At 44.0% G+C, this 10,000-nt stretch overlaps 1 protein-coding gene across 2 annotated transcripts in view; it reads right to left on the reverse strand.

Annotated features, from left to right (window-relative positions):
* Lhcgr (luteinizing hormone/choriogonadotropin receptor) overlaps positions 1-10,000 on the reverse strand; it is a 67,326-nt gene that overhangs the window by 51,485 nt on the left and 5,841 nt on the right. The window lies entirely within an intron of this gene.

Consider the following 10,000-nt stretch of genomic DNA (forward strand, 5'->3'; position numbering starts at 1 on the left):
TTATTTATTTATTTATTTATTTCAGACAGGGTCTTGCTAGGTAGTTTAGGCTGGCTTTGAACTCACTGTGCAGCCCCAGGCTGGCCTCAAACTTGTGGCGATCCTCCAGCTTCAGCCTGTTGAGTGCTGGGGTTACAGGTGTGTGCTGCCATGCCCGGCTATATTTTTATTTTTAATTGACATATTTATGTGGTAGGATGCATTATTTCAGCACAAGTATATAATGTCTAATGATCAGATCATGGCATATCTATCACTTCCGGTATGTATAATTTCTCTGTGCTGGGAATATTCAAAATCTTCTCCTCTAGCTATTTTGAAGTAGTCAATTAATTGCTGTCAACCATAGTTAACCTACTGTGCTATAGAGCATTAGAAGTTATTCCTCTTATCCAACTGTGATTTGTTAATAAGCATCTGCGTGTACTCCCTGGGAAGGTGCTCCCTTCTCTAATGGATACCTCTATTATTCTTTCTTGGATGGTAGAAATTTCTAGCAATGTGATGAACAGTCTAAATAACCCACAACCCCATTCCTGTATACACCCAGAGAAATTTTTCAACTGATACTTTACCGGAGCTGAGCAAGAATTTTCTTCCCAGCATTGTGGCATCAGGGAATGGAGTGTCTATGACTAAGTGGAGAAACAGGTAAAATGTAGACAGCAGACACCTGACTGAGTAGGTGACCCCTGGGGCCCAACAGCCTCAAGGCGCATTGATTGAGTGGATCTCAGAATCCTGGCTGAGGGAAATAAGGGAGGAAGTGACAAATGTATACATATGTATGTATATGATAGATGTATACATATGTACATATGACGTGTATATATATGACATACATAAACATATGCATGTTTCAGTTGCAGAATTAAGATATATGCATCCCACACATGAGATTTTAAAATAAAATATAGCACTGGGTGTGGTGGTGCCTGCTTCTCAGTACTTAGGAGGCTGAGGCAGAAGGATTGCCTCAAGTTCAAGGCCAGCTTCAACTACATAGAGAGACCCTGTCTCAAAAGACCAAAATAAATAAATACATAAATAAATGAATAAAGAGATCAAATACATGAACACACATTGTCTATGGTGAGTCAAGATGAACCGAAGCAGCAAAACATGACAAAATAGATAACTAAAAACAGAGACTTTGCATGAACCAATGAGAATGTTACTCGAATGAAGAAATATGATTAACTTAAACCCTATGTACTCAAGAGACAAGTGGAAAAGAAGTTTTATCGTGATCTACTGAATGACTCTGTTCCTCCCTTCTTCCTTCTTGCAGTTTTATGAAGCTAGGCCTACATGTATCCCCGGGATTTTGTGAACTTCAGGAACTCTGGTGGAAAGGTCTGGTCAGTATCTGATAAAGAGCAGAAGCCAGAGATGAAGTGGGGAGAAGAGGTCAACAGCAGGGAGAATTCAGTGGCTCTGCTGCTCATATCTAAAAAAGAGAATGAAAGCTATGCATAAAGTAAATAAAATGCAGAAAAGGCACTACCCTTTTTGTCTCAAACAAGAGGGCAACTGACCCTCCAAGCTGTGTTGGAGAAGCTATCTGGGATAGAAGGCAAAGAACCGGGATGGCTTGGCTGGCATTGACCTTGTAGGGTGGAGAGTTCTGTCTTGCAGAGTGGGTGAGATGCCCAGGGAAGGTTATGGCTGTGAAGTTATGTGGCTACTTTTGTGTTTTACACTTTCATGGACCTCGCACCGTCTTAAAGTTTGATTTTTAAAATGAGTTGATGTAACACAGGTGGCTCCTGGATCATAGCTAGACCCCTCTTGCCAAAGTGCCCTGCCGTCAAGGTTGAAGCAAATATTTTGATTGGGAGACAAAGGCAGCCTTTGCTTCATGAGCTCTTGAACCTTCACCTCTTCTGTTAGTTCCATCTGCTGGCCCCCAAAACCTTCCATTTGTGGGTTAGAGTTGAAGCAGGAGCTGTCTCTACTCCTTAGGATTGGAATGCAGTTGCTCCCTGCCGTCTGGGGATCTTGTGATTGGCTGTGACTCTGGTAAAACCCTGGGCATTGTCTAAAACTGGACTCAATTATCTTTCTTTTTCTTTTTTTTTAATTGAGTTTATTGGTACCTTTTAGGTACACAGCACAGTTACATTCATTATTGGGATCCCGTACCTTTATATGACAGGTCTTGGTTCTCATTTTTTCCCTTGGACTCAACTATCTTTCAAGAAGAGCCTTGGTGTCCCCAGAACCCATCGAGGAGTAGGACTCTTGCCTTCCCTCTTCCTAATCACTAGATCTCCATCCGTCTCTGTAGTTCCTTTGGGGCTAATGCCGGGGCAGACTAGTTCCTGTTTGCTATGTGGTTAGGATCAACTGAGAGTCCTTTACTGCTAGCATCTGACTTTCAGACGAGATAGGGCATGTTCAAAACTGACTTTCAAACTGGGTCCTGTGGCACTAATGGGGATCCTATGCTTTTGTGTTGGTTCTTATGGTGGATTCCCTGGAGTACTGCTAAATTTACCCTTGAGGACCTAGACTCCTTTCCCCCAGTTGCTTGGGGAGCAGGTGGCAGAAACACTCAGCTGCATTGCTCTCGGAATTACACTGCCTTCCTTTGCTGCTTCATCAAGGATCATATCCTCTCGCTTGAGCAGCCTTCAGTTAAGGACTGGTCAGTGTGCACAATAAAGCCTCAGTCCCTTGCTTCACAGTGAGACTTCTCAGAGGAGCACCCATCTGTAATCTAACAACTCTTTTACTAGGCTGCTGATACCACCCCGACCCAGCGAACCCCAGTGCTCCTTGGGTTGGAGTCCATCCCTGAGAGAATTTACAGCATTCAGATAAACCCAGTTACCTTAAAGAAAATACTGGCAAATTATTACACCTCCTTAGTAATTTCTAATGTCTCCTGGGTTCTCAGACATGGGCGTGACTTCTTTTTTTCCCCCTTTTGATTTTCCTGAGTTTAACAGCACAGATGACCTTGGAAAGAACCAATTCACTGGCTTGTTAACTAATCCTTGAACAATGTTAGCTAGAGAGTTTCACTGCTTTCCAGGAGGGCTTAGTGTCCCCCTTTCAAGGAAACTGGTGATTTGGAAATCCTTGCTTATAAAAACCTATCAAATGAGAGACACTTGCATTATCAAAGGGTTCTTTGTTCTATAGAAGGATTTGCTGCAGGATTTCTTTAAATAGCAAATTCCCCAGGTGAATGGAAAATAGGGTTCAATTGACACTTTTTTTTAAAAGACAGGTATTGCATAAAGCAATTTATAACTGTAGGTCCTTGGCTCCCCTTGGTTTCTGAAAGTGCAGTCTGGTCCCCAGGGCAGGACCACCCTGTGAGGTCCACAGGTGGAGCACAGGCTGAGGGAGAGGAGAGGCAGAGAAGAAACTGTGCATTTACCTGGAGACCCCAAAGCCTGTGCATGGTTTTTGGTCTCTTTGCCAGAGCATTTACCTTTTCTTTCGCCCAACACATGGCAGAAGTGAGATATTTTTATTCACTACCTTTTAATGTTTAAGAAAACCATTTATATTATTGATTTAAGGAAGCTACAAATACCCATGCATTTTCTACAATTAGTTTATTGCTAGAACTACACCTCGAGTTATAAAACAGCATAAAATCCGAAGGAGGGGGCAAAGTGAAAGCAGAGACGGTCAAAGCTTCCCCCCTGCCCGAAAGAACTTGTTGCAGTGAGATAAGGTTTATTTAATTATTTAAATTTAAAAAAGTTAATGGTTTTGTATTTAATACATACCATCTTGCTCTACATTTAACAGAGACTTAAAAATTTCTGTGTTCTTTTCGAACCTGCTCGATAATTATAATGAACCTGCTTTTATCTTAGGCTGAAATAAAAACAGCTTTCCCCTTTTCAAGTGATTTTAAATTTCAAGTTTTCTAAGGCCCAGATCTGTTTGGTAACTTCATTACAGGACATGTCTTCATTTCGTATAGATGGACATCCAGAGTAATGAGCATTTTATCAGAAGATTTGAGGATGCTCCTTTAAAAATACAACTAGGTGATTTTGATTATTGTTTGACTACTTGAAGCTCTTACTATAACTAGGCCCAGGGAGTTAGAGCCCAAGGTCTGCTTTCAAGTTCTCTGGACCAAGTGCCCCACTTTCCAGAGGGAAGATCTTCAGTTAGGAAAGGTGAATGACTTACCATTGGCGATTCAAGAGCATATCTGGATTACGACACAAGTCACCTTGGTTCAGCGTGGCATCCTCCACCAACCTCGTTACTTTAACACCATTCCCTTGGAGTTGGTCCACACTCACTCTTTCAGGATCCATTGTTTTTTCCTTGGGCAAACCTGGCCTTAATGCAGCCATCAGTTTATTGAGGGCACCCGCTCTGTCATCCACTTTAAGGTGCAGCTCAAATTCCTATGCTTTCAAAAAGCTTTCGACCTACCAGTGGGGTTTCCTCTCCTTTCCCTGTCCTTTGAGCTTAATGACTGCACAGTGTTTCCCTTGCACTATTATTGAGGGTTTCCCAGGTGCTTGTATGAATGTATTTTCAGTTCCACCATGGACCCCGAGACTTCTGTCACACCCTGTCTTGCTTCTGCTCCCTATGTGCCTCACCCACTGCCGTTCTTTTCTTCACTTCGACTATTCTTATTTTCCTACTTGGTTTTCCTGCCTTTCATTCTGGCTTTCTCCTGCCCAGTCCAGATCACCTTTCTTAGAAAATCTCCCTACAATGCTGCAGGGCTCAAGTTTCTTCTGTGCTTCTCCTGGGCTTATTCACCACCTACAGATGTCTCAGCCTTGCAGTCACATCTCCATCCTCATTTGCCCGTTGTGTCACCTGCTTTTCCCCTTATGTAACAATATGCTATCCATATGACCATATGACCATAGACAATGTAACCAATACATGAGACTTGTGCTGTCCAAAATGGCCAGGCTTTATCGAGAAGAGTTCTAGGTATAAAATAGATCCAAGGCTTTGAAGGCTTGGTAAAAAAGAAAAAGAATGTAAAGAATCTCATTAATTTTTGTATTGATTGCATATTGAATTGATAATATTTAGAGATGTCAGAACAAATACAACATTTTATTAAAGTTATTTTTGCCTTGCCTTTTAAAAACTTTTTAAATGTAGATACTAGAAAATTTTAAATTACTCCCATGACTCAAATCCTATTCTACTGGCCACTGCCTCCCTAAACCGATCAGACTACTTGTGCTTCTTGAACTTGCCTCACATTTCCTGCCTTCATCCCTAGTTTCTGCCATCTGCCTCACTTCCCCCTTTCCATGCAGGCCACGTGGTTCCCTGGGTGGGGCGCCAGTCTCCAGCTTCCGGAGTTAAAGTGTGTGTCTTCCACACAGAAGCGCCTGTGCTGTCTTGCCTGAGCCCTGTGATGTGGGCAGAACTCACACTGTGGAGCAGACTACCTAGCTCGATCCATAGACAATAATGTGTGCAGTTTATAAAATCTATTGATAATCCATCATCTGGCCCAAGATAAAACCCCCTAAGTGCGTTTGGTTCATAGCTGCTCACTGCGGAGGAGTTACACTGCCTGGGCTGATGGTTACCACAACCCCGCTTCCTGGGCAGGGGTCTGGGGTGGGTGGGTCCGGTACCTTAGAACTGGCTCCGCTGTTTGCCATAGTCCCCCTTAAGTCTAGAAAGCACAGTGACCTGACCCTGAGTCATGACCCTGCCCTGGTTATACATAGGATGGTGAGGGGGGAGGGTCGACATCCCCCGGGGCGCCTCTCTTTTGGCCTGAGATGTCTCTGACAGGCCTCACCTGGTACCCTTCTAAGAGAAATGGTATAAAGACTCCCCCAAAACTTCCCATTGAATATTTCAGCTCTAGGGAGCCACTCTGCAGAGTTTGCATTTGTTCTCTGGTTTTAGAATTCAGTCTGTTGGAACTCTCCCATTGCAAAGTGCTGTTTCAGTGACTCTCCTCCGAGACAGCCATTCCAGAGCACCCAAGAAGTGGCTGTGAGCAGTTTATGAATTATGCGAACCAAGATGTTAAGATTCCCTGGACAGTGGATATTCCAAGTCGTTTGTGCAGCAACTAAATTAAAAATACAAAGCCTCAGAGGAAAATGCCAAACACATCCAAGCCCTTATTCAAAATCCATTTAAAGTTTTGTAAAGACACAAAGCAAAATAACCCAATCTACCCCCTAAACCAGAATTCTCCTAGCAATAATACAACATGACAAGAATAACTCTGGTAAATAAAACTACATGTCGAGTTCTCCCTGGGGAATGTCTGTGTCATCTGTAATGATTTCTCAAAAATATTTTTCAGAAGCAGAGAATATTATGTTGTCACGGCAATGACATTGCAGATAAGCTTCATGAAGCTCTTTCATTGCAAGCTTTATCTTACCAGCACTTAAGAACTTTTCTTCCTGTTTTTTTTGTTTGTTTTTGAGTGAGCATGTAAATGCTGGTTCCAACTGGTATACCACATACTTTTAATTACTCTGGGCTTGAATGAAATTACTCACATGTGTGCCTTCATTTTTCACTAACTCATTTGCTCTGGTAGATACTAATTTGTGAGGTTGCTTGGCTCAAAAGTGCTCCAGAAGTATGTCACTGCTGGTTGCATCGTGGTGGGAAAAATCTCATTCCTGAGCAGGCTGATTCTAACCTGCAGGCTGGGGTGTGTGTGAGTCTGCATGCCCGGGCCAATCGGAGTCTCTTTCCTGGGAATCTAAAAATTACAAAAGTAGGAAAGGGAGGAGTCGATCTTGGAACTGACTGATTTTATAGGTGGAAGCTAGATAAAAGTTACCTGATCTCTTGTTGTTAAGATGTGTGGATTTTGCCAACATCCTTCTATCTGCTTATCCTTCTGTTAAGTTCATCTCTTAGAATTGAATTTGTCAAAGCCAATTTCTAGTGCTTGCAAATGAGGAAAGAATCTCAACCTAAGATTCCATGGTGAAATAATTCACTGTTCACTGTCTATGTGCCCAAGTTATAGACGGGTCACGTGCTGGTGCTCAGAGGGGGAAAGAAGCCCTCAAATAGTGACTGCCCAGTGGGCTCTCAGAGCTGGTGTCAGAGGCCAGGCCTGGGCTCACAGGCTCCCCACATTTACTTGCTGTGCCATGGAGTGTGTACCTCAAAGACCTGATCCTTCCCACAGCTTCTGTGCTGCTCTAGCTAGAAAAGCTGGCTCCTTCCTCTCAACCCCTACCTAGCTTGTATCACCTACATTCCCTGCAGTCATCTGGGCCTTCCTGCCCTGTCGCTGGAAGGCTGTGAGTTCCTTGAGGGCAAGGGTCATATCTTGGATCCTGCATGTTGCCCCGTATATTTATTTCAGGGCAGAGATCCTGAGTGGTCAGCAAGTCCGACCTGATGGTCTTCTGTGTGTCCCTTCTGATGTTAGGCATTGGAAACTCCAGAGTGAGCTTGGATGCCCAACCAGGAAGACAGGACTAAAAACTGACCTATAGTTGGACTTAGGGGGTACTCCAGACGCAGCTTGGGCTGGGCTGAAAAGGCCAGAATACAGTATAAGCCAATATGAGCTTTGCTATTTTGAGGTTCTAAGACCTAGTGAGTCATTTTCTCCAATTAACACCTGCCAGCATCAAAATTGTTCTGTCGGGCTTGACAGATATTTATTATCCAACCTCCTGTATGTGTTTCACTCTTCTCTGCACCAGCAGATTGTTACAGTTTATCTCCACAGAGGCAGGAAACATCACGCCCCTTTACAGATAGCACTGAGGTTTGCTCACCAGCCTAAAGCCACAGCTCCAATTAGGGAAAGGGGCCCTGGTGCTGGGTGCTGGCACCCAGGTCTGCCCAGGGTTTGTCTTGCTGATCCATTCAGAAAATTCCAGCTCTGCTGGACAGAGCATCCCTACTGCTGTGGGTGTAGAAATGCTGTCTGCTGCTGGGCAGGAGGAGTAGGAACCTAGGTATGAGCTCACTTTATCAGAGTCAAGGATGAATGGGACAGCAGCGAGAGTAAAACCTTCATCCTGGAATCCGAGTTTTATTTATAAACTGAATTTGGCCCAGGTGGCATTAGAAGGCATGGTGAAGGGCCACCCTGGCAGCTATGTGAGGTCCGCTGCCTGAGAGGGTTGTCATTCTCCAGAGATGTGCAGGAGGGGGAAATGAGGACCTGAGCTTGTCTGCCTGCTCAGCAGGATCTTCTAATTCTCCTAAAGAAAAAGCTTGTGGGCAGTTTGCTAAAATATGCATTAAATGAGTTTTTTCTTGAATCTTGGGGAATGCAGAAACAGAACACATGTCTTCCTGTGAATTTGGCTGTCTGTGTTCTGTGATGGAGCAACAGGGCCCTCTACCCCACTGTCACTCAAGTGACTTTAAAATCCTCCTGTGTGCTGCTGGTAGCATGCAGCTGTGGTCCAGCACGCAAGAGGATTGCTTGAGCCTAGGAGATTGAAATCAGCTTGGGCAACATAGCGGGCCCTCATTTTAAACAAACAAACAAACCAAAGCAGCTTCAACAACAACAACAAAAATCCAAACAATACAAAAACCAAAAAATCACAACAGAAAATTCCTCATATGCAAGCCCAGAGTTATATATGGCCAGGACATTGTCTGGTACAGCTTCTTTGGGAAATCATAATTTGGAAAGAGACCTTTGTTGCCTCGTTTCAAGAAAAGAAGCCAAATTGAAAGGCATGGGAGGAAGGTAACATTTGGGTGAAGGAGAAGAAGTGAGCCCTGAATTAATTTCATTTCCCACTTTTGGAATGAAAAAAGAATAAGGAAGGAAAAAACCTAAGGAATTATGTTCTCTAAGAAAAGTGGGTCCCATGCCAAGGGACCTGTGCATGCAGCTCTTTTTGGCTCCATTTTTTCATTGAGATTTGGGGAACTCCTGTTTTTAATAGTGTCCTGCTAGGAGACATCATTCAACAGATTCCTGCAGGATGATTTTTAAACTAATGAAATTTGATCCATGAAAGTTTCTTACAAGGTGTCTGTTTATGAACTCAGCCAGGTTTAAGAACTGTCTTGAAAGTGTGGCTGGGAAGGGTGAGCCAGAACTGAGGTTCTAGACCAACTTCTAGCTCTATCTTTAGCCTTCGCTTTTGTTTTTGGAAGTGGGGAGCACTCTCTGAAATCGGGGGTCAGGGGTTGCGCCCAGCCACTGGGAGGCCGGGCGTAGGGCCAAGTTGTCCTCCCTCTCAGGAGCCTGACAGGCGGCTCTCTGGCCGAATACCCTCTCTTGGGGGTGCTGCTGATGTCCTCACTGGGAACACACCTGTCTCAGTTCAGGCAGTCTTATTTGTGTCCGTTTTTGGTTTCTTTGTTACTAAGAGATCATGTGCTGGGATTGATTCTTCTCTACTGAATGAGAACAAAAGAATTTAAAACTTTTTAGATGGGATATGCTCTTATGGATTAACTTCAGTTCTGCTTTTCTGAAGCTGGTATTCTGCTCTTTTCCATTCAGAGCACAGACTGGGGACCTGCAAATTCTAGACCACAAAGAACTCCCTCCATTGCCCCTAGCACCTTTTCACCGCCGTATTTTCTAGGATGGAAAATTTAAAAATGACATTAAATTTGGTCCATGCTAACATAAATGTTTCCTTTTTGCATTGGCTCATTGTTCCTGATAAGTCTGACCCGCACCCGCCCCTTGCTCCCTGCCCTTCCAGTTGCTGGAGTTCTTGAGCACAGAGAACAATCACAGCTGAATTCTACATACTGCAGCCCTCACCTGAGCGCGAGAACAATGCCTTTGCTGCTAGACTGCAACACACCTGCCCCACCTGCTAGGCCACAGGGCCTGTTTCTGTCGCCACATCCTCAGCCCTTCTCACTCCCCAATCCCACACCCCACTTCCCGTTGCCTCACCAGCCCCTTCACCCTATCCATGAAAGTCCCAGCTCAATAAACTGAGTCAGACTCTCCTTTGGAGTTACTCCAAGAGGTCCCACCCAGAACCCCCAAATTCAAGCTGGCTGTATTCTTTACTGGGTCATCATCACTTATCTAACAGTCCCTATT

The sequence above is a fragment of the Fukomys damarensis genome, unplaced genomic scaffold (assembly GCF_012274545.1).
Source record: "Fukomys damarensis isolate Sample0158 unplaced genomic scaffold, DMR_v1.0_HiC HiC_scaffold_2, whole genome shotgun sequence".
Lineage (NCBI taxonomy): Eukaryota > Metazoa > Chordata > Mammalia > Rodentia > Bathyergidae > Fukomys > Fukomys damarensis.